Here is a 23,825-nt window from a genome sequence, read left to right as displayed (position 1 = left end):
CCTCAATAGATGATTCAGCCTTTTAGGAAAGCAGAATTTGTTCTTATAGTTTAAAACATTTCCTTAGCACAAAACCTGAATACATGCAGTTACTGGAGCAAGTACCAGCATGTAGTAACTTTATGAATGGGTTCAGGTCACCAAATCTTTCAACACTTTTTTTCTTACAGGTATCAACAGAAGTGTGCTACTAGCACAGCTTTTTGTTGTTGTTTTCCAAAGTAGGATAGTTGAAGTTTATTGATGCTTTGAGGACTATCAACACATGAAAAAGCAGCATTAAAATTAATTACTATATATTTAATAAATTATATGCTGAGTTGTGTTTTCCTATATAGTCTATTGCTTTTACAGTAGTTTTCATTCCTCATAAAGAAGGAATAATCAGACCACTGCCTGAATAAAAGCTTTATTAATTTTAGACTATTACGGGAGATGTCACAGTCACCTTGGCAGCAGCCATATGTATCACGGCATAAGGAAAGATATACTATCTGTACTTTAAGAAACAGAAATTGCATTAGAAATCATGACGCTAGAAGGGACTACTGCGTTCACCTAAATCAACTTTTTGTACAATGCAGGTCGTTCAACTGCCCTAAATTAATTCCTATTTGAAACAGAACATATCTTTAAAATATGCTGTTGAATGACGCACAGCAAACCTTGGTAAATTCACTTAGTAACATTCTATTTAAAATGTAAATATTGCTTCTACTGTTAATTTCTTAGCTTCAGATTCTAGTCATTCGATGTTTTTTTTTAATATTTGTCTCCTAAGTAAAGTGGTCTTCCCTTATTAAACTGCTTATTTGTCAGTATGTCTGTGCTGTCATTGGATTACCTTTCAATTCTTTGTTGGAGAGGTAAAATGTATTGAACTCCCTCATTTTATCAGTACAGATTACTTCTTGCAATTTTTTAACTTTTTACTTTTTCACAAATGGATTTCCATTCTGCCTGCTTCTCCAACTAAGGAACAAAAATATTAATGAAATCCTTTTGCTTTCTTAAGAATGTAGGCTGACAGCTTTCATCTCATATTGCATAAAGTAGATTGGTAAGATGATCTAACAATCTTGAAAATCACTCTTGGTTCTTTTGATTTTAGACGCCTCATTGCATCCTTTCACTTTATCAGTTTTCTACACTGAGTAGTTTCTAATTTATTTACTTTGCTACTCTCATCTTCTTTTTTTATCACAATTCATGTCCAGTTGTTTCAAATAAATATTTGCCTTGTTCAATCAAGATATTTTTGCTTCCCTTTACTGAATTTTATGTTTCTAATGTCCTGAAAGTAAAAATATATTGCAGCCAGTTGTCCACACTCAAAATTGATGATGCATAGGCAAGCTCTAAATATGAGGATTGTAATAAAGATTGCTGAGGGCTCAGGGCATCTGAAAGGTAAAATATTTTTGCATAGGTTGTCCTTGTGTTAATACAGTTTAGGATCTAGAGGTAGCCTGCATCTTCCCCTTACATCAAGACATTACTTCATTTCAGAGCACCCAGTTCCTGACATTACAGAGTCCTAAAAATAAAGGAAAACATAGTGAATTCTCAGACACTTGAAAAAGGACAAATTATTATTTGGCAAATTGAAGTGTTTTATTTTTAAGTTTAATCCTCTTTCCTCCATGGTCAGAGGAAATTCTTGCATAAATCTTTGCTCTGCTACATCAGTTAAACTTAAGAAACTCTGCGGGACTTAAGGTAGCAAAACTTCTTTCTGAAACAATCAGGATCACAGTCTCAGCCTTTCAACTCTCTGTGCATTACCAAGGATATCAACTAAACAATACAACACGTTGGGGTTTTTTTCTTCCCTGCAGAGATAAACCTTTCAGCTTAGCTGTTTTCCCTTATTACAGTTCCAGATTTCTCAGTCTGGTGGGTTAAAAAGACCATAAAGATATTTTTACAAAACAGCAAGTCTAGTAATTCTGGCAAACTCCAAAGGGAAGAGAGATCTTCAGGGCATTTACCAATATATATTATTATAAAAATACTAGTAATAATAAATAAAACCTAAAAAAGAATTTATTTTCCCATCAACATTCCTACTGGAATATGTTCAAGCAACATTATTAGCATGAGACAACTGAAAGAGGAGCAGGACATTTCTTTGCTTCTTCATTGCCTCTTACAAATGCATTATGTAGGTGTTCATAGCATCAACTCAAATACTAGTATTTACAGAAAAAATATTATCATGGAAAGAGAAGAAGCAAATATTTGGTATATAAATCAGCAAGCTTTTGAAGAAGAAAATAATTTAAATTGCCTTCAGATCTAAAATATTTTTTCTTTCTCACAGATCATGTTTGTTACCAGATCCTTAGGTTAGATACCAAGGGTAGTTGAATGTCTCAAAATTTATTTCTCAAAGGGAAGCTTTCCTTCCACTGGTTTAAAGTACAGAGCAGTCTAGGAATCATGACAAGATTAAATAGGGATCTGCATTACGAAATTATTCAGGCCTGCAGTCAGCCAAAGAGAAATTGTGTTAGTATCTTTTCTTTTAACCATGTTTGATTTTAAATAATAAGCACATAACATCAACATGCCATTTAAAAAAGTAAAGAAATAGAAATCCCAATGAACTCAAAGTAGTAAAATAACTTCTTGAAATCTTCATTTTCACTTCAAATTTGCATTGATTGTAAGTGCAAGAGTTCCACCTACATCCTCTAGACATTCATTCTTACCAGTTATTTGCTAGGTGGCTATGACCAAACTCCTGGATCTGACTCTGCTTGCATGTCTGTATAATAAGTGTAAAATTTCAAAGAAAAAGCTTATGACAAGGCTGTATTATTTGCTGTAAATAACCAAGTACAAATCATAGGGACATCCTACAGCAGGGGGAGCTCTAGGACAAGCTGTATGATCTAACATAGCACCAAAGTCAGAAATGTATTACCAAGTGCACTAGGAGAAAGGAATGCAGGGAGGGAAGGGATCTGATAGGAGACAACATGAAACGAAAGTCAGAAAATATTTTCTAAATATATCTGAGAGACAGACAGAAAATAAATCACTTGTAGTAACTCAAAATGTGATGCTTAATCCAGAACATTATTTTCTGGATTAGAACTTGCTAGAGTGTAGCAGAGAGCTTCTACTTACAGCTATGGCCTGAGGTGGGGAGGAAGTGAAAGTCAAGTCAGTGACAAACATGAAAAGGAGTTTGACAGACCTTCTGAAAAAAAAGTTTCAGATAGACAAGCTCTGAATGTATCAGCAAATTCTAGTTTCTTGTAGCAACAATGAAAAAGTATTTGAAGAACAAGTATCTTCACTTTCCCAATGTACTTAACACACCATTTATAACTTGGTAAGCTACACCACATTTTGGTGGTGTCTTCACATTGATTTTGCACTTTATAAATGGATAATTCTTTTCAGGATTCTGGTAGCTTTTTCCAAACTGTTTCTTGTCATGATTACTGTATTATTCATTAGCCTTGGCCTTGGGGTCAGATAGTTAAAAAAAAAGACAGTTGGGTAGATAAATGTAAAATGTGATCAAGTTCTTAGAACCTGTCTGGTGAAAGCAAATATTTTATGCAAATCATAAGTGAGAGTGGAAAATTCATCTTCACAGCTCTCTAGATCACTGCAATACCATCATGTCTGGCTACAGAGCTAAAAGCAATATAGGGCTATTAAGAAACTGTATGTATCATAGTGTCCCAAGAAAAACCTGAAATATTAAATTCTGTATAGGCATAGATACACAAAGCCAAGACAACTAAATTAAAAAAAAAAAAAACAAAACAGAGTATTATGCCCAAAACGTTATCAATGCACCTTTTCAAATTAGAAAGAACTCACTGGTGACAATTAATCAGCATCAGTATTGGCTTATTTTTTTTTAAATAATGTGTATTGCACATGATTTTACTACAGAGAGAAAAATATCCAAAATAGGGACACAAAGATAAAAGAAATTCTAAAAGCAATAGTATCAAAAGGCTTCAGGACTTTATGACTCATGAGCCAAGGCAAGATAAAGTCTGACATGATGAAATTCAATTCAATTCAATGTACAAAACTGGTGAACATCATAAGACAACTCTATGACCAGCAACAAAAATTATGAATAGGAGACATTGTGAACATGTGTGCAACAGGGTAATGCTGTGCAGAAGTTATTTACTGATCTTTCTCATCCTAGAAGTGGTATTCCCTACCCTCAATAGCAGCAGCATGACTACTAATCTTTTTTTCTCCAGGACAGCCTAGGAAGTCCCGGATATTTCTGAAAAGACCTCTCTTTGTGTATGTGGTGAGGGCAGACCTCACACGGACTCTGCAGTGAATCAGCTGGCATTTGGAAGCTTATCTGGCTATGCCTCTCCTGGTATGCTCAGCACTAAAATGTTATCTCTGGTTTCTAAAAATATCTGGCATCATCTGAAATCCACTATTGCTTTTGATTCTATAATAATCTCCAAGAGCAGTGAATCACACAGACTAATTAAAACTACGAAACACCGTTTCCTGAATATCTTCTATAATTTTCTTGCTTTTGAAGGTATACAATGGCCCTTCTTGTTGTTTCTGTGGGGCAAGACAATTAAAAGGCAGACTGCATCCTCCCTATTTCTTTAATAATGCTCAATATTACATTTAAGTAGTAACTAGAGGCAGTGAGTGGACCCATAATGCTAGTGATGATATTTTTTCCAACTTCAGAGATTGTACAGGATTTCTGCACAAATTCCTGCTATAAAATTATGACTTTGCAATTGAGGCTATAAAGCTTTAGTTTCATCGCTGCAGGTTTCTCCTACCTAAACCTCCAGTGACTCATCCAGGATGGCAGATATCACACTAGGTCATACGTATACACATTTTACACACTTTGGGAAATTATAGCTGTGTTGAACTGCAGCGAGCAGTTCTGCCACTGAAAGATAAGCTGCCACTTTTAAAATAGAGCCTACAGAGCCAAAAAGAGATGTGACATGAACTAAGGGCCTAATTTTCAAATCACATGTATTTCCTCCTGAAGAAACCATACTAAAAGCTGTTAATAAAATGAACAAAAGTAGATACTGCCTGTGCTTCAGCTGACCTGCAGAGCACTTTGTGCGTGGGAGTAAAAGACGCAGTTCCCTGCTTAACTCTGGCACAGAAGTGTGATTAGAGACTAGATTTCCCTAGTGTCCTCCTGTCTTCCTTCCCACCACCTATCCCAGCTTCAAGAGAGTTAATTCATTATTAGGAATAGACAAATAAATTTGGCTTTGCACAATAGGAAAAAAAGAAAAACCTAATGGATCTACTACATATAGTAAAAAGACTGAGAAGGCCAACATGATGAATCAACTGAATTCTCTAAATTAAGATTTGTATTCCAGTAACTCCTACAGACTCTGGGGAGTTACTGTACTTAATACTGTGTACAAATATGGGAGACAGCTGCTGTATCAAACCCCCTACAATTTAAAGGGGGAAAACACAGAAAGTAACTGGCCGGCTAGACAAGGCAGTCAGTAACAGAAATTCGATTAGCTCAGTTGTCTTAATGTTATTTTTTTTAGCTACTTAAATAATAAAATAGAATTAAAGCAACTAAAATGATTTCTCATTTTTCACATTAGACTATGAACAGGAATGAACGATCCCAAAGAACAATTAAAACTCAAATGCTGTATTTCTGTATGAAAATCAGGATATTCTAAAATTAAAAGCTGGTAAAGAAAGGTGTTATTGCTTGCAGAGCCATGGAGCTAAAGATATCAGATGACTGGGTGAATTCTATTCCCCCCCTTACCCAGTGGGGAAAAATCCTGGAAAAGCAGTATAAAAATACACCATGAAAAAAGCCTACAATATATATGTGTGTGAGAGTGTATGCACATGCAAGGCAGAGAAATTACCACTTAAAAGACACCATTTACACCTCATCAGAACATCAAAGGTAAAGGTAAAAAGGAAAATAAACAAGTAATATACATCCTCAGTTGCACAAGAAAGTTATGTCTGCTAAATAGGCTTAAGAGCGCACCTGAGATAACTTCTTGACCTAATTATCTTTGCTTTCAAGTTTTGGGCTATTTTTCATCAGCAATACCCCTTTTAGCTGAATTACACTAGTGGCTTTGGGTTCTTAAATAGAAGTAAGTGGGAACTAAGATGAAAAGCATTTTAATTCATTAGATTATCCATCAAAAGGAAATAAAATGGGCTGGTAAATGGCTAGAAGTCTAAGTTGAGAGTGAAAAATTAACTAATTGTATATTCTTTGGGCCCTTTCAGTTCTTTCATAACAGATGCTGCAGAGTGATTATAATTAGGCTTACACAAACCTATTTTTTCATTTTGCCACACCCAGAGTCCTTGGTTTACCTTTTCTCTGAGCATCTAATGAATGCAGTGGCTTCCAACATATATCTTATGCTTTGGTAAATGGTGCAATATACAGCAGTAAGGGCATGCTTAGGCATACTGTTTACTTCATGATCTACAGTAAGTTTAAACATCACTTTAGAATGTGATTCTGTGATTTCAATATGAAATCTAAATATTCTAGATTTCAATATGAACTGGTTTCAGATGTCCCTAGATTTTCTTCTGACAGTTTGTCTCAATCTTCTAAGATTACTGTGATTAAGAGACAATAATTTTTTTTCATGTTTGCCCATGCATACACTTATCTATTTGAGAAGCCTTGTTCAGTTCCAATAAGGTAAGGTAAAATACATTTTCCTCTACTTACCCCAGAATCAAAGAGAGTACTTCTAATAAAAGTGATTAAATGTGGCAGAAAGGTACATACTCTGAAGCTAGTTGCCTTTGCCTGATCACCACTACTGCGTAGTTGAGCCTGCCAGATGCTGCCATATGCTTGCGCCTGCTACCCCAGGCAGAGAGGATTGCTGGGGAGTGGGGGGGGGGAAGGATCCACATGCTTCACGGTGCTGCAGGGGTGACTGGTCCACATTGTTTTATTATTTATCTATGTTATTTTAAATATACAAGGTTATTAATCTTTGATGCAGACCTGAAGCTACATCAGAGAAGAACTGTTCACAGTAAAACATAAAAACCTATTCAACCTGACAGCTGAATCTTTACAAATTAGTGTTGAGAAATGGATTAAGTTGATTACAGTTCAGAGTTAAATCTACATCACAAAGTGTAAACTAAACTTGTTCAATTTTTCTCTATACCTTGAGAATATTTAGTGTCTATGTTGAAGATCTGAATAATTCATAAATAAATCCGTCTTACATGTATTAGTATCAGAAGAAGTTTTAGAGATTATTGGCAATATTTTAAAATTCTGCTTCAGTACATGTAAAAAGTATAAATTCCTATCTGAATAATTTAAAAGCTTCACAGTTTTAAAAACTTAAACACATTTTCTAGCCAAATTAAGTAATGCCGCTCTTTCTCACAAAAGGAGTGTGCAAAGACCTACCAAGTTAACACCAAGGAAAGTATGCAATACACTGCTCACATGGTTATCTCCAAGACAAAGAGCACATTTACACAAGTGTATAAAACTAGTATTGAGTGAACCTATCTCCTTGTCTCCCTAGGGAACAGTATTAAGAACAGAAGAGCCTAGTTTTGGTAATATTGTATCATCCATGTTATGTAGGCTAACATAACACTTGCAGCACCCCACGTACACCTATTATATAAAATATCTTACGAAATCTCTCCATTACTGGCACTGAAAGTTTTACAGCTAGAAATTTTAAGTATTTTTAAGATATTATGATAAAAGTACTTTTAAGATATTATGATATAAAGGACAAGGAGGCAAAAAATATTTGTTTACTCAACATTAAAAAAATATAATTCACTATTATTGTATAAGCTTGTTAACAACTTTCCCAGTTGTAATAGCTACCTCAAAGCCTGCCTAAAAACTTTAAAGCACTGTTTGACATTTGTCAAAATAAAGATAGGATATTCTATTTTCCTGCTTAATATAAATATAATAGAAGCATTGACATACTATCGGGTATCAAGCCATTAAAAAATAGTGGCCACACAATGATACTGGAAATACTTTGTAGAGAATCAGCAGGACCAAATGAAATTGATCCAAGTGTGTTTGTGAAACTAGCTGAAATAATATCTAAATCATAAGTGATTTTTTTCATGAATAGCAGAGTAACAGTAAGAGCACAGGGCACTGGAGAGGGCAGACAATGCCAATATGGAAAAAGGACAAGGAGCCAGCTTAACTTCAATACTAAAACCAAATCGCTAATCACTTTGTAAGAATCTAGAGGATAAACTGATAATAACCAACCAAAATAGCTCAAAATCTTGCCCGACCATTATAACTTTCTTGACAAAGTAACAGATACAGGTCAGATATAGGTTGAAACTGGAAGCCATAGGTTTCATCTGTCTTGAGTTTAACAAAACTTTAGATACTGCTTTATGTGACGTACATAGAAATGACATACAGATACCTGGGCTAGATTCAATTCATATTTGGCAGAAGCAGATATTGAAGGGAAAAGTAAATATAGTAAGTATAGTAAATAGTAGAAATACTTCTCCCAGTTAACAAGCCATAAGGGAAGAGGAAATGGCTTCAAGTTGTGCCAGGGCAGGTTTAGGTTGGACATTAGGAAAAATTTCTTCACCAAAATAGTTGTCAAGCATTGGAACAGGCTGTCCAGGGAAGTGGTTGAGTTCCCATCCCTGGGGCTATTAAAAGATGGGTAGATGTCGTGCTTAGGGATGTGGTTTAGTGGTGGAATGGCAGTGTTAGGTTAACAGTTGGACTTGATGATCTTAAAGGTCTTTTCCAACCTAAACAATTCTATAATTCTCTAGTATTGTTCAGCATGGTAGGGAGTAGAATAGCGTATCAGAAGTCAAGTCATAGTTTAGATTTTCTGTGTGTTGTGGCACAGAGAGTGGCATACAGACTTATCTAAGAACGTGTGCAACATTTATCAGTAGAGCAGATTAGCTAACTTCCTGAGCATAAATAGGTTTGGTTTACATTCAGCAGTCATAAGATAGAGAGAGGAAAAAGAGAAGCAGATAGGTAAATTAATTTTTCATTTCCATTTGACTGCTTCTGAAAACTAATACCTTTTTTTGGACTCTCTTCAGACTGTTCTCATGGAAAATTAAAATACTGACTGCCAAGCAAGGCACTGGAGATTTTGCTTCTCCCCTCCAGTTTAGATACATAACTTCCTGTATAAAAATCAATAGGCATTAGGCACTTAAAAAATTCTGCACAGCACTCTAGCCAGAATAAATTATGCAGAGGAAAAGGTCACAGATCTTAGGCCCAAAAGTTTTTCAGATGTGTTATCAGTCTGTATATGAAAAGGCTTGCCCTTTTACCAGTCTCATTTTCTCCTTTATTGCATGTTTTTGTGATATGTAAATTGACTCTTGCATTTTGGCACTTTTTAATAACTGACCAGGCAATATTTTTAGACTTGGCCTAAATTTACTGAAGAGGATAGTCTGTCAGTTCTCTCAACTGTTATTGATATTATGTGGATAACACTTCAAAATCCATGATTATATATTAAAGCTGGAAAATAAAAAGTAGTACACAGTGACAAGGAACATAAAAATGTGGCAGATTCAACTACACAGAGAAAACAAACATGAGAAAAACATACTTTCATTTCCTCTTTTTATACAGAAATAGAGAACCGAAGAATGATTTAAAATATTCATGTGACCTTTGCAACGCTGGTTCAAGAAAAGATCAAAGACATTCTGGTGAAGCTGTAAGATGAAGGCATAGTCTAAAAAGTAATGGGGCCAGAAAGTATCATGAGAAACAGGTGAATCACTGTGCTTAATTTGGAACGTGCTTACATGACTTCCTAAATCCCAATGCTAGAAGTAGAGGGTTTTTTGTATTTTTTTTTTCTTTTTTCCACAAACACAAGGTTTCAAACCTAGATTAAATAACACGTAATGCTTTATGATTGCAAGTAGACTACTAGACTATGTGTGGATAAATTAGACAAATATGCTCTATCTAGTAGATAGCAGAATCTGAAGAAAACAATAGCGAGGTGTTTTAAACTCACAATTACACAAGTAAAATACAAACACAGAGAAAGATAATAGTTCCATTGCAAATACTTTTCCAGCTAATTTAGGAAGAAATATAAATTAATTTCAAAATGGAGAAGTCTGTGAGACATAATATGAGGAAACATCCCTGGCACCAACTTACTCATCCTAGGACTACAAAAGGTCTAGAGAATCCAAGCATACTTCCTGCCTGTGGTCTTCCTTGGCATTATTTACTGCAAGGAATGTTCCTTCCTGGTGTACAAAGCCTGGCTGGTTTTTGTGCAGAGCACTAAGCCTCACAGTCACACTAGTTGGCACTTAGGATTCAGGATAATGATGTAATTCTTAGAATTACAAAAGGCACAAAAACATAAGAAAGGGACATTTGCTCCGCAGCCTGCATATTGTTCTTTAGCCAGACAAAAGTGCAGGAATATCTATTCCTGATAAATAGATTATAAAAAAAATATGGCACTTTCTCTGTGGAACCATTGTCATGTCCACATTACACATACTTGGGCTGTGTAGAAAGTCACTGGTCCAACTAATTTCAGCACGTTACTAAACGGTTAAAAGTACAGAATATTTTTAACAAATCTTCCTATCCCTAAAGATTTTGTGTCAAACCCTTCTTAAAATCCTCACCTTTAGGTCAATGAGAAAGTTGCCATTGGCCTCAACAGGATCAGGCTTCACCTCAGATCTTTGAAGAAAATTTAAGAGATTATTTATTATTATAAAATTATAATTTGAAATTACTAAGGCATTTTACTGTAAAATTTCACTAATCATGTAATGTTCTGCCATGTTTATAGTTGAAAGCGTAAGGATCTTCAAGCTTCTGTGTCAAAGCAGAAGGCAGACAACAGCAGAACTGAACTTCAGGGGTTTACAATTCACAAACTCTGTAAAAAAACCTCTCTTCCATTAATGTAATATAATTTTTTTTCCAGGGCTGCCTTGAAATGTCAGCTGTTCCCAAGTAAGGAAAAAATTTCTACACAAGCTGTATGAGAAAATAAATGGGGCCTTTTCAGGTGACAGCACTATAGATGCTTTTTCCTACATGGCTGGTTGCATCTGTCATTTCAAAACCTCAAATTCTTGGGCTATGAGGTAACTACTTCCACGTCAGTTACTCTCTGTTCCAGTGTAAAGGTGAATTCCATGCAAAACAAGTCATCTATTCAGATTATTTTAAAAACAGAAGTGATTGCTTTCAGTGATTTTCTTATTTAATGAATGAAAACAGACTCTTACTTGACTTTAATTTTAAACAGCTTTTTTAAAAGTCAACTTTATCATTAATTTTTGTTATAATCTGAAGTGACTTCTTGTTTCTCTTCAAATACCTGAATTTTAGGATTTATTTAATGAGCATATTTTTCTATTACCAAAGTTACTTCACAAAGTGGGCATTTTTATTTCCATCTTTTTCTTGTCTTAGAGACAGCCTTTCAAAATTAATGCAAAGCACACTATCTAATTTACAAGATTTATGATTTATGATTTATCTCATTTACAAGATTTATGACCTTTAATGATGTTTCTGAATTTTTTATGAAAAAAAAGCCATTTTTTCCAGAAAATTCATATGGATATATTGAAGTTAATGGGATATATTGAAGGGATGGGGAGCAGAATAAACCCCCCATAATCCAGGAGGAAGCATTTAACAACCTGCTGTGCCACCTGGACACCCACAAGTCTACGGAGCTGGATGGGATCCACCCCAGGGTACTGAGGGAGCTGGCAGAGAAGCTTGCCAAGCCACTATACATCATTTATCAGCAGTCCTGGTTAAAAGGGGAGGTCCCAGATGATGCCAGCATGACGCCTATCTACAAGAAGGGCCAGAAGGAGGATCCGGGGAACTACAAGCCTGTCAGCCTGACCTCGGTGCTGAGGAAGGTCATGAAGCTGTTCATCTTGAGTGCCGTCACACAGCACATCCAGGACAATCAGGTGATCAGGCCTAGTCAACATGGGTTTAGGAAAGGCAGATCCTGCTTGACCAACCTGATCTCCTTCTATGACAAGCTGACCTACCTAGTGGATGAGGAAAAGGCTGTGGATTTTGTCTACCTGGACTTTAGAAAAGCCTTTGACACTGTCTCCCACAACATTCTCCTGGAGAAACTGGCTGGTCATGACTTGGACAGGTGTACTCTTCGCTGGGTTAAAAACCTGGCTGGATGGCCGAGCTCAGAGAGTTGTGGTGAACAGAATTAAATCCAGTTGGCGGCCGGTCACAAGTGGTGTTCCCCAGGGCTCTGTGTTGGGGCCATTTCTGTTTAATATCTTTATCAATGATCTGGATGAGGGGATCGAGTGCACCCTCAGTAAGTCTGCAGATGACACCAAATTGGGTGGGAGTGTCGATCTGCTTGAGGGTAGGAAGGTTCTGCAGAGGGATCTGGACAGGCTGGATCAAGCTGCGGCCAATTGTATGAAGTTCAACAAGCCCAAGTGTCAGGTCCTGCACTTGGGCCACAACAACCCCATGCAATGCTACAGGGTTGAGGAACAGTGGCTGGAAGTTGCATCAGGGGAGGTTTAGGTTGGATATCAGGAAAAATTTCTTTACTGAAAGAGTGGTCAAGTACAGGAACAGGCTGCCCAGAGAAGTGGTGGAGTCACCATCCCTGAAGGTGTTCAAAAAACATGTAGAAGTGGCACTTTGGGACACAGTTTAGTAGGCATGGTGGTGTTAGGTTGATGGTTGGACTTGATGATCTTGGAGGTCTTTTCCAACCCTAATGATTCTATGTTTCTATGATTCTACATTTTGCAGGTACAGTTCAGGTAATTACCTTAATAGAGATTTGTGTGTTCCCTTTCAGTCTTTTTATTTCTATTCACCAAGCTCTTGCCTCCTACATGAAGTTACTCCGCATCTCTTTCGTTTACCTGTTGGATACCTAACCTTTCCTTTTGCTGTATTTCCATATGTAATTTACTTTGAAAATTCACCATTCCATTTTTAAGAATAATTTTCATTTAAGAATGGTGGCTAGGCAATTACAAAGATTTCAACAGAAAGTATCTTGTCAACAACAGTTCCAGTTTTCTAACGAACAGATGCAGATGTGCAAATATGCATATTTATTGTTATCTTGACGCTTCATGCAACATGGAGTGCAATATTAATCAGCACATTTTTCTACGAGGCTGCAGTATTTTTGCAAAGTTCTGTGGGAATTTCATTGTTCATTATATCACTACACAGTCTGATGAGACCTCAAATTTCTTTCTAAAACTTCAGCTAAAAAATAATTGTGCAATAATATCAATTTTTATTTTTACAACCTATTTCCAGCTTTTCAAGGAGAAACCTGAAAATGCAGTGCAGTGCAGACAGTTTCATGCCTGCAGTTGCCTGTTGTAGCAGGTCACCAAAGGTAACAGTGGGATCCAGGGTGGGGAGGGAGCCCAAAAGGCTGGGGGGGAAAAGGACCAGCTGCCTGGGAGGCAGAGGCTGCTTTGAGCAGCAGACCTCCTTCCTCACGCAGCCACACACAGAGCTGCATCCACTCATATGACAGCGGTAGGCGTAGGCTGAGGGATGACTACTGATGTGGAAGGTGACCCTTTTAAACAGCAACCTTGCTACTCTCAACCCCTTGGTGGCAGTAGCCAGGGAAGCAAGTTTGTCTTTCCAGGGCGCTCAGCTCGAGTCACCAGGTGGAACATACTACAGTCTTTGTCCTGGAATGAAAAATCTCACCTGCACTTCTCAGAAGCTTCAAGCATCAACCAAATACAAAGATTTTTTTTTTTTTTTTAATGTAACAGTTTCATGGAGAAACTTTGGATTTTTTTTTTATTATTATTTTTGATCCCTCAGGGTTGAAATACTGTTGATTAAAATCTGTGAGATTATGCCTATGCCTATAGTCTTTTTACACAAAATGAAGGCATTGCTATAAACTACAGATGTAATCAGAGAAGTCCCTCTTTCCTCGCCTCCTTTACTGTTCAAGTTTTTGCCACTTGCAAAAAGAAAAAAAAAAAAAAAGGAGCTGAAAAGGGAACAGAGAAAACAATAAAGGAGCTACACACTCTGTATAAACTAAGCATACAACCATTTTGCCCTCTCGGTGTATTTCAGACTAGGAAGGCCTATCAATGGCTTACCACAAACATTCTCCCCAGCTTCTCTAGGAAATAGGACTCCCAATCTTCTGTGATTCTTGCAAAAAAAAAAATTGTTCTGATAAACAGATTGATAAAAATGTTACTGTTGTTAAATAAATACATTAAAACCAATATTTAGTTAGAATCAGCAGGAGACTTTTCACAGTGTATGTTTTCCTCTAAAAATTAGAATATCAGGACATGGCAAATCGCAAAGTCTTCTGAAGGAGAACTTACAGACTGAGACTTCCCCCCTCTTTGAGGCCAGAAAAAATACTGCTATGTGAACCAATTACTTGCCTGTGATGCTAACCCCCTTCACAAATACTTCTGCCAAGCCTTCAGTTCCAGCCACAGTGCCCTCATTTTTCAAATTCCCAGGCTCAGTTATTTATTCAGGACAGCTCATTTCAACAACTAAATGATTGGTAAAGTCAGACTGCATTTAGCCGCTAGCATTCTTTGGATGTCTGACCTGTAGAAGTGTACAAAAATATATTACAAAATGTACAAGTCCGGAGTGGGACTGCGGAACCTATCTGCTCTGACAAGCTCTCTGTCAATGATAGTTCAGGGGTCCTGTCAAAGCTGGAAAGACATTCAGCCCTTTTTTATGAGGTGAACAGTAATACAGCAACAACAGCTTGTAAAACACCCAAAACATTTCAGTAAAACTCTTACTAAAACCATTCAGTGAAATCTCAATGCAAAGAACTATTTTCCAGTTCTCTTCCCATTTCCTAGCTTGTAGGGCCATTTCCTTACTCGTAATCTCCCATTACAGTTATGAAGCTGTTCTTCAGGTACCTATTGCTGTGTTTTTCCATGAAAGATTTTTATTTTTTCAGAATATGCTTTTCTTTTTTTTTTTTTTTTTTTTTTTTTTTTTTTTTTTTTTTTTTTTTTTAGAAAAGAAACAATCATGTAATTTTTTTTTTTTCAATATATGCTTTTAAAGTAGATATATAACAGTGAGGTTGCAGGGTATATAAAACAATTAAGAAATCCCCCAACAGCATTGCATAAAGCACCAATGTTTTCAGAGTAACAGCAAACCTATCCATGTAATGTAATTAAAAACTTTGTCTGCACACACACGTGCACACAAACACACAAACAGAGGAGCACGGAGGCACGATGGCAGAAGGGGTAACCCAAATAGCCCAGGGGAAGGGAGCCCCTGCCCGGCCCCTCCCTGGGGAGGGTCAGCCCCATGGGCTAGGGGTGACTCTGCCATGGTGAGTCAAAGGCAGAAGCTTCCCACAGCACCTTGCAAACTAAGAGGGTACTGCCAGGGGGCATGGGACACGTTATGGGACACCAGGGAAGAGCACTTTAGGACTGCATGAGAGTCATCATGGGATGCACCGGGGAGGAAGCAAAAGCAGGGAAAGGGACAGATCAAGGTGGTTTGGAGAGGAACAAGCATGGGAAAATAGAGGGATAAGGGGTTAAAAGGAGCTGTGCCCTGCACCAGATCCCTGCAGTCTGTCCTGTCCCCTGATTAAAAATGCACATCCAAACTCTCGTCCTGGGCAAGGGGCTCTCTGTTCTGTGTGCATGTGTGCCATGCCAGCAACGGGGGTCCAGCTGCTGGTCACTGTGTCTGTGGCGCCAGCAGCTAGAGCAGGTCCATGCATGGTCACTAACCAGCACCAGGCCAGACTAGCTGGTGAGGAGGTTGAGTGGCCTGGGAGCTGGGTGCTGGGAGCGAGGCACCTGGAGGAGGCGCCTACCAGAGGGACCGGCTGTGGAGGTTGAGGGTTGACCAAGAGGCCCGTTTGCATGTGTGTGTGTCAGAGTGGGAGGCAGGAGGGCCAGCTATGGGGTGGGTTGGGTCTCTAAGCCTGGTCATGAAGGGATCCAAACTGTGTGTGTGCACTCACACAAATGAGGAAACCAGGGACCAGCTACGGGCTATGTAGCTACTGGGACATCTGAATCCAGCTCCTGGAGGGACTGACAACATATATATGTCTCACTGGCAGACCTTCACCCTGATGACCCAGAGAGGGGAACACGATGGGTATAGTGGTGCTGTCTGTGCTTGCCTGAATGCCAAGTGCCTCTGTCTGTGCTGATCTCTGTGGCTGTGACCATGCACATATGTTCATCAGTCCTGTGCGCACGCGTGTGCCGATGGGGAAGGCATGCTCACGCTGCACACAGAGCGGACCTGACAACACGGAGCTGTGGCAGCCTCACCTCTGTCGGGCATGCATGAACATACAAAATCCAAGATTATGTGCAAAACTGTATGCATTGTTACACTGTAAGAAAAAGAAAAAAAAAAGCTACTTCCCCCATAAAGTTTGAAAAAAAAAGAGAAACTACCATATTGTTTTGAGTCTAAAAATCAATACAGGAGAAGAATAGAAACCATTAGTGCAATCAGCATTCATGTTGTTGGCAATTTTAGTATCCATGACTAACTTACTAAGTGTGAATTATTTACTCTTTTTTTTGGCTGGTACTGTAGAAGAAAGAAGAAAAAAGAATCTGCTGAATCAGATCATTGGCGGATGCTTTCGTCTGAGCTGTAAAGGAGTTTTCAGTAATTAATAACCAGCTGCACATCCTGATATAATGCCAGATGGGTCCTGCGTCATTAAGTATTACTGAAACAAGTTACTATTTATCAGGTAATGGTCCAGGAAAATAAATCCTTGGAAAAGCAAACCAGTTTTTTTAAGAGACAAAGGTGTATTTAAGGAGTAACTTGATGGTCATTATTTAATTCTATTAAGTGCATAAAATGCTACTGTCATGTGCAAATTATTCATATATGGGAGGGACAGAATCTATTACTAATCTATATTTACATTTCAAAGGAAGTTCTTTTGACAAAACTATCAGCACTGTTGATAGCTAACATTCCCTGATACTTCTTTTAAGATGTTATTTTTCAGCTATTTATATCTTTGCCTAAAATTATCCATCCAGTCAGAAAATTTTCGTGCTGGTATATATCCCAAGGTAGTTCATTATTGACATAATAGTTTTGTAAGGTAGAACAAGACTCTGAGCTCCCATGTGATAATGGGGTCCCTAAATCCATTCACACCCTTCGTAGATGATCTCCATAGGTACCTCCCTCAATTTGGGGGATACTGAATGCAGTAGGAATGCAGAGTATTCCCAACTGCAAAAGAAGATGATTTGAACAGTATTTGGATTCCATTTTTTACTCTTAAAGTACTAGAAATGTTGGATAATTGGTCTCTGGATGCTTCAGATTACTTACTCCACATCAGCAGACACTTCTTCGTGCCTCAAATCCCCATCTGTAGAATGGATCTAACAATACTTTGTCAGTGCTGTTACAGCACGTCCTTTAATTTTTGTAGAACACCCAGATTCTACAAGAAAATCACATGAAGAAATAGGCCATTTTGAATCTGGTGCGGTTTGTAAATTATGTATTTGGAAAAAGAAGTGCATGGCTGTCTACTGAAAAAGAAATACTGGACAATTGCCAAGGCAGTGAAGGAATAGGGTGTTCTGTGGAAGCTATAGTATGCTTTTGTGCATTTGGAACAAGTAACTTGCACACATGGGAATGCCAACTTTAAAGTCACCATATGGTGCAAGTCACCAGAATTGCAACATTTTCCTAACTTTTGGATCCTTTGAACTCTCTTGTTTTTAACATGATTATGTTTGTTTTCACACAAGGTCATAAAGAACAGTTTTGCTTTTTGCTACAAAAGTGAATTTCATATGGTGCTAAATTTATTCAAAGAGCTACATGCAAAATTATGCCTTAGTACATTCTGTAATCTTTAATGGGAGGAAACGGAGATTCTATTAGAAAGCCTCTTTGCAACTACTCAATTTGCATATGCATAACAAGCTCATAAGAATGTAACTGGTTATTTCCACATCCTCTCTCATTATACTTTTTGAACACCTGAGACTTAAAAGGCAAGAAGTTAGTCTGGTACAGACAGGAAAGTACTTAAACAGTTTTAAAGAATTATCTTAATATTTTAACTCTGCATCAGGTTAAAAACATTACAACCCACTATATGGAGGTACACAAAGTAAGGATGGACAATTGTTTGTCCTGACATTGTTTTCAAGCGTGGTTGTAAAAGGGTTTTGGCTTTATATCTCTATTCCCACTCACAGCTGGTCTGAAGGGAAATAAGCCCAACCATAAATGTTTTCCCTGTAATGTAAAGGACAAGACAGAAAAAAATTGGAAAATAAAGTTTGAACACAGATAAATAAAAGACAAAGAATTGTATGATATCCAGAAATTGTTAAGAGTTGCTGTTCTCAGATTTTTTCAATGACCTTATCTGAAGGAGGGTAAATCAAGATTACAGGCTGACAGACAACTACTATCAGCCTCAAAGTTTATTTCCTTTTTACATACAACATAATCACTTTGTTAAAAACCAAGATCATAAACAAGCTCTTCTTCACTGAGGAACTGATAATATCTAACAACAGTACCCAGTATTCCCTCACTAGGTTTTACAAATCTATATTTCAGCAAGTGACCAGTTGAGACAAAAATACGATTTAACATAACATAACCTGCTAAGATCCACATTCCAAGCAAAAAGGGAGATTGTTCTCCATACCACATGTTGTTACTAGCTGGGGGATTCCCTGCCAAAGGATGTTGTAGATGAAAAAAGTTTACGTAGCTTCCAGAAAAGATTGGACAAAAACTTAGGAAATATTTGAGCTGGAAATAACTGGAGGCTGGGAGAGTACTTGTGGGAAGTATCATACTGCACTTTCTCCTGCGGACACCTGCTTACAGCCAGAATACCAATCTACAGATACCCTTCTTTTCAACAATTGCATCCACTCCTATGGTACTCTTAATCAATAAAGCTTGAACATATAAAAGAAGCTTGAACTAAAACTATTGTGTCTGGAAAAGACGATAGCTAGCATGATCTAAAGAATTAGAAAGAAGTTAAGCTCCAGGCCCCACCACCATTTTGCCCTTGGTGTGCACTTCTCTCTATCTTTGAATTTCCATCGCACCCCGCCCCTGCATTTAGATTAAACTTTTGGGGACAGGGATTACTTCTTACTATGAAAAATGCCTCCCACAAAAACAGAAATCTTAATCTTGATTGTAAACTTTACACTCAATTGCAACAGTGAAGAACAGGTAAGATATTTCTTAAAAAGAAACACTGCAGGAGATAGTGCTTTTGGTGCTACCATTTACCCCTCTGTAAATTTGGTAAACAGAAAGGAATATTACTCATTACCTCAACAAAATGCACTTTGATATTTTCACGGGAAACACAATATTAAATCAATAATTTGCTTTTAGAAGGAATAAATAAGGAAATAAGGAATAAATAAGGAAATAAAAATAAATAAACTTTCAGCTTTTTCATGTAAGAAGTATTTGGAATAATAAGCTATTCATGTAAATATAAAAATGTATTTAAAATAGGATGGTTCCTGATTTCTCTTTAGAATAGTGTCCATCATACAACTGGGTTATTATTAAACAAAATGACAGTAAGAATCTTAGAACTGCAGATCCAAATTCCAGATTTTTTAAGAGAAAACCATTTTCCAGCTTCTGGGAACTGATTGTTGCATGTTACACAATTATTTTCTGTCCCCCAAAAGTAATTTTTAATTCCCATAAATAGAGGAAGTTATACATTCTACCATTTTCAAGACTGAAAAAAAAAGGTGAAAATCCTGTAGTTTAAATAAGAACTAAGAGATAGTTTTTGCATTTAGGTTAGAAGCTGTCTTGTATCTTCCTAGCTCCATCACTGACAGACAGTCACAGAAAATCACTGTGTCCTCAGGGGAGATCTGGGGGGTATTCAAACTTCAGATTTATCTATAATCTTCCCACATGAACTGTCACAGAAGACACCTTGGTGGCCTACAACAGTCCTTCCCAATTCTAGATCTATTGCAACTTGTGCAACAGGATCATAACCAAGGAGAACTGGTGTCAAACATATCAAGCGGGATGCCAAGAAGGCAGCAGAATTGATCAAACCTATGTCTTTCAGTATTTGAAATTTTTCTATCTATTCATTAACCTCCAACACACACTCCTTCCTACAAGCCACCTTATTAGGCTCAGTGCTTCACATCTGCTGATGTCATATTGCATACAGTGGTAGGATTCTCTGCTATAAAAAAGCACTAAAGTTAAGAAACTAGGTTGACAATACAGCTATTTCCCAATTTCCTCCAAAAGTTCTGTGTGAGAGAAGAAGCTTTGTTATAGTTTTACCTGTTACAACAACACAAGGGTTTGGTTTTTTTAAATATATTTGTAAATACGTTGTTTCCATTTTTACATTACATTGTCTGAAAATGTTGGCAGATCTTCCCTTTTTTAGGTTTGTTTTTTTTTCCAATAACGAAATAAAGATATAGCTAAATGTAAAATCAACTTAAAACCAGACACAGCTTTAGAGTTCTGATGACTGACAACAAACAGAAAATTTAATGGAGCATGGAAAAGTGAAAAGTTCTTTTTCCAGTATTGCATCACATTACTTTTTTAATCATTCCAACAATCACACTTTCTATAGATCTTACATTCCAAGTTAGTGGTACAATAAAGACGCAGTGAGAGAAAACCATAGCAGATGGAACTCTGCCTTACAGCAAGTTGTGAGTATATTGCTGTCTGAGATTTATAGGCCATCGCACCCCACCTCAAATTTTACATTAATGTATTTTTATTGCTAATAACCTTACCTTGTATCTGTTGAAGAAAACCATGATGTGGGAAGGTATGTCACAGTGGAAAGAACTAGCTTGAAGAAACATGAGTTTCATCTCTTTAACGGTAGTTATCGTAATTTGGTTGAGCAAAGACTGTTTCCATTACATATCTATACAAAGTGATAGGTATGAAGTCCTCGATAACAGATGAGGAATAGCACTTTTTTTCTTCTAGAAGTTTTTCTGCTTTTCTGCATATTGCAAGAAAGCTAAGTCTGACCAAAGCTGGCAAGTACAATTTATGAAAAATTTTAGAAATAATTATTTTCCTGAAGAATGGTATGCAAGAATAATGAATCATACAGCAAATCACAATAAAAATCGAAACTTCATTAATACTTCTTTCCTAGTTTTGGCAATATCATACATTACCTTTTCTGGTTGAGCTGGATGCAGGAGCCTTCCTGCCATCTATTTCTTGAGAAAAGGATCTATACCATTTTCTCAGGAAAAAAAAAAATCCAGCCAGATCTTCCTACCTACACTCCCAGAACAATTAAAGCTTGCTATGAATTCTGTAGAAGAGTGAGGTATTTCAACCCAGGTCTATCTGCATGCAATTTTTTTTTTCACTGTTTCTTATTTCTAAGAGAGTAACAGGTGGTGGATCAAAATTACCAAAAGGTCCTGGTCTCTCAAAAAGATACTAGCTATATGCACAGTTAACCAATTATAATTATCAGAATCAAGCTTGATAACCTATAGACTTATATTTGATTACTCCCCCAATCTATATTCTGATTCATGAGTCACTTTTATTACCCAAAATGTATCCTAAACGAAAAGATAACCCTGGAAGATTCTGAGGACTCTTATCTACTGTCTCCCATCTTAAAAAATCTGCATTTAAAAAGAAGTCTGTGTCAAATACAAAATGGCAACCTTTTAAGTAGTCTTCTAAGATGAGATTAAGTGAAAATTCAAATATTTGGATCAGCATAAAACTCTCAGATTTTTAAAACAGATCTTTAAGCCACAGAGTGACACTGGATATATATCTTCATCATGAATAATTAGTCTTTGAAAACAGAGGCTGGTGTTTAATTTATATATATTTTTTTAAATACTTAATTTTCATGAGTCATGCACAGGGCAGGCTCAAAAAAAGCAGCTCTTGTAATAGGATTATTAAGATTTAATCTATAAGATTAAAAATTGTCTCTGGAAAGAATACAAGAAAACAACGCACCTTAAGAACCCTGCTGAAACACTGATTCACAGGAGAGCAATTAATCCAGTAGTGTCAGAATGGTATCAGAGACTTTGTTACTGAGATCAGCCCTACACTTTTAATGAGTATTATTAACAGCATGTAATTTTTGAATATTTAGTATCTTTTTAAAATATACTTCCAAAATTATGCAGAATGCTATTAAACATACAAGGGTCTGATCTCCAACAATAACCATCATATTACAGGAACATTATCACCAGTAATAAGCACGCATGAGCCTCATAAGCCTGAGCCTCAGGTCTTCCAGCACACACAACTGACTGAGTTGAATGCTGGGCCGTGGGGTGTTTGGGGGTTTTCCCTTGCTGCACCATAGCAGCTAAAGACTTTAAAGAAGCCCTGTGAACACAGCAGGTCATTGTCAATATGCTGTTCCTCCTATACTGGAGGGGTGTCACTTCCAGGCAGAAATGCTAACGGTACTCAGTGTATGGTTTAACTCAATAAAATAAGCTGTTTGACACAGCATGTTTTTTTTCTTATTCCTAAAAGGCAAAATGTTTATCCTCAGAAACTTGTTTTGACATTGAAAAGCCTGCAAACAATCGGCTTACTAATTTGGGAGGATAGCTAAAATATAATAATCCTAGAATATTACATTAAATAAAAAGTTATCCAGACACAATTTTCAAATTTGCAACCTGGAGTTGGGCACATACACATTAATAAATGGCTTGACTTTGACAGATATTTAGCAAGCTCAGCTCTCTCTGACTCCTGTCCATACTTTCTAAAATTAGAAATTGATTATTTCACTGGTTCCAAAAATCAGTTTCTTATGCCAGCAAGTGATGATTTAATGTTGTTTATTAAAAATAAATAAATCCCTGATTTTTTAAGAAGGGTAGGGTAGCATTTTGTGGGGTAGGGGAAGGTGTGGAATCTGGATTATTTTAAATTCCCACATTTTAACCAAGATTTTTCATTGAAACATGTTGATTTCATTAGATCAGCTTTCAGATAAGAAAGAAATTGCAGTGAAAGGGAAAAGTAAGAGAACCCCGCCCCAACCATCTGGGGAAGAAGCAGCTAATAATTACAAAACAAGAAATTTTCTTAAATAAATAATAATGAACATAAAATATAGACTGTAGGCAAACACAGGAAAACCAAATGCCTTCTTTCTAATTTTCCCCAGTCTGTCTCAGTATGTTGCTCAGCTGTGTTCAGCAGTGGCAGGGTTTGGAAAGGCATGACAGTGAGTATCCGAGGCCGAGGATAAGGAATGACGGGCCCTTTCAGTGGCAACACATATTTATATTACCTTAAATAGAAAGAATTAAGTGCCAAAGACCTGGACATTGACTTGAATCCTGTAAGCAATTGTTAGAGAAAAAGAAAGGGGAAGGCAAAGTGAAACACTAACACTAGATTATGTTTAATCATTTTATAATTATAAATCAAAACTCATTCAAAAAATCTCAGTGTGCTGTCTTGATTCTGCAGAATCAAGACTTAAAAATATCACTGAACCAATTACTTCACAATTTTCAAAGACACTTAAGTAGGCCATTTGAGAGCTCTGACGTAGGTTTTCATTCCTGCCATTAGAAATGAAAGAGCTATTTAAATTGTCAAAAAATACTTCTGATAGAAGAAAAAAAAATCAAGTATGCAGCGTGTTTTGCTTCTACAATTATAGAATTATAGCAATTTGTCATATACCTTT

General features: G+C 36.9%; 1 protein-coding gene across 1 annotated transcript in view; it reads right to left on the bottom strand.

Annotated features, from left to right (window-relative positions):
* LOC118452524 (cAMP-specific 3',5'-cyclic phosphodiesterase 4B-like) overlaps positions 1–23,825 on the bottom strand; it is a 223,558-nt gene that overhangs the window by 115,995 nt on the left and 83,738 nt on the right. The gene's annotated exons all lie outside the window — the stretch shown is intronic.

The sequence above is a fragment of the Egretta garzetta genome, unplaced genomic scaffold, assembly GCF_000687185.1.
Source record: "Egretta garzetta isolate BGI_Z169 unplaced genomic scaffold, ASM68718v1 scaffold136, whole genome shotgun sequence".
Classification (NCBI taxonomy): domain Eukaryota; kingdom Metazoa; phylum Chordata; class Aves; order Pelecaniformes; family Ardeidae; genus Egretta; species Egretta garzetta.
Note: the sequence above shows the minus strand (reverse complement) of the source record. Positions and strands in the feature narration are given on the sequence as shown.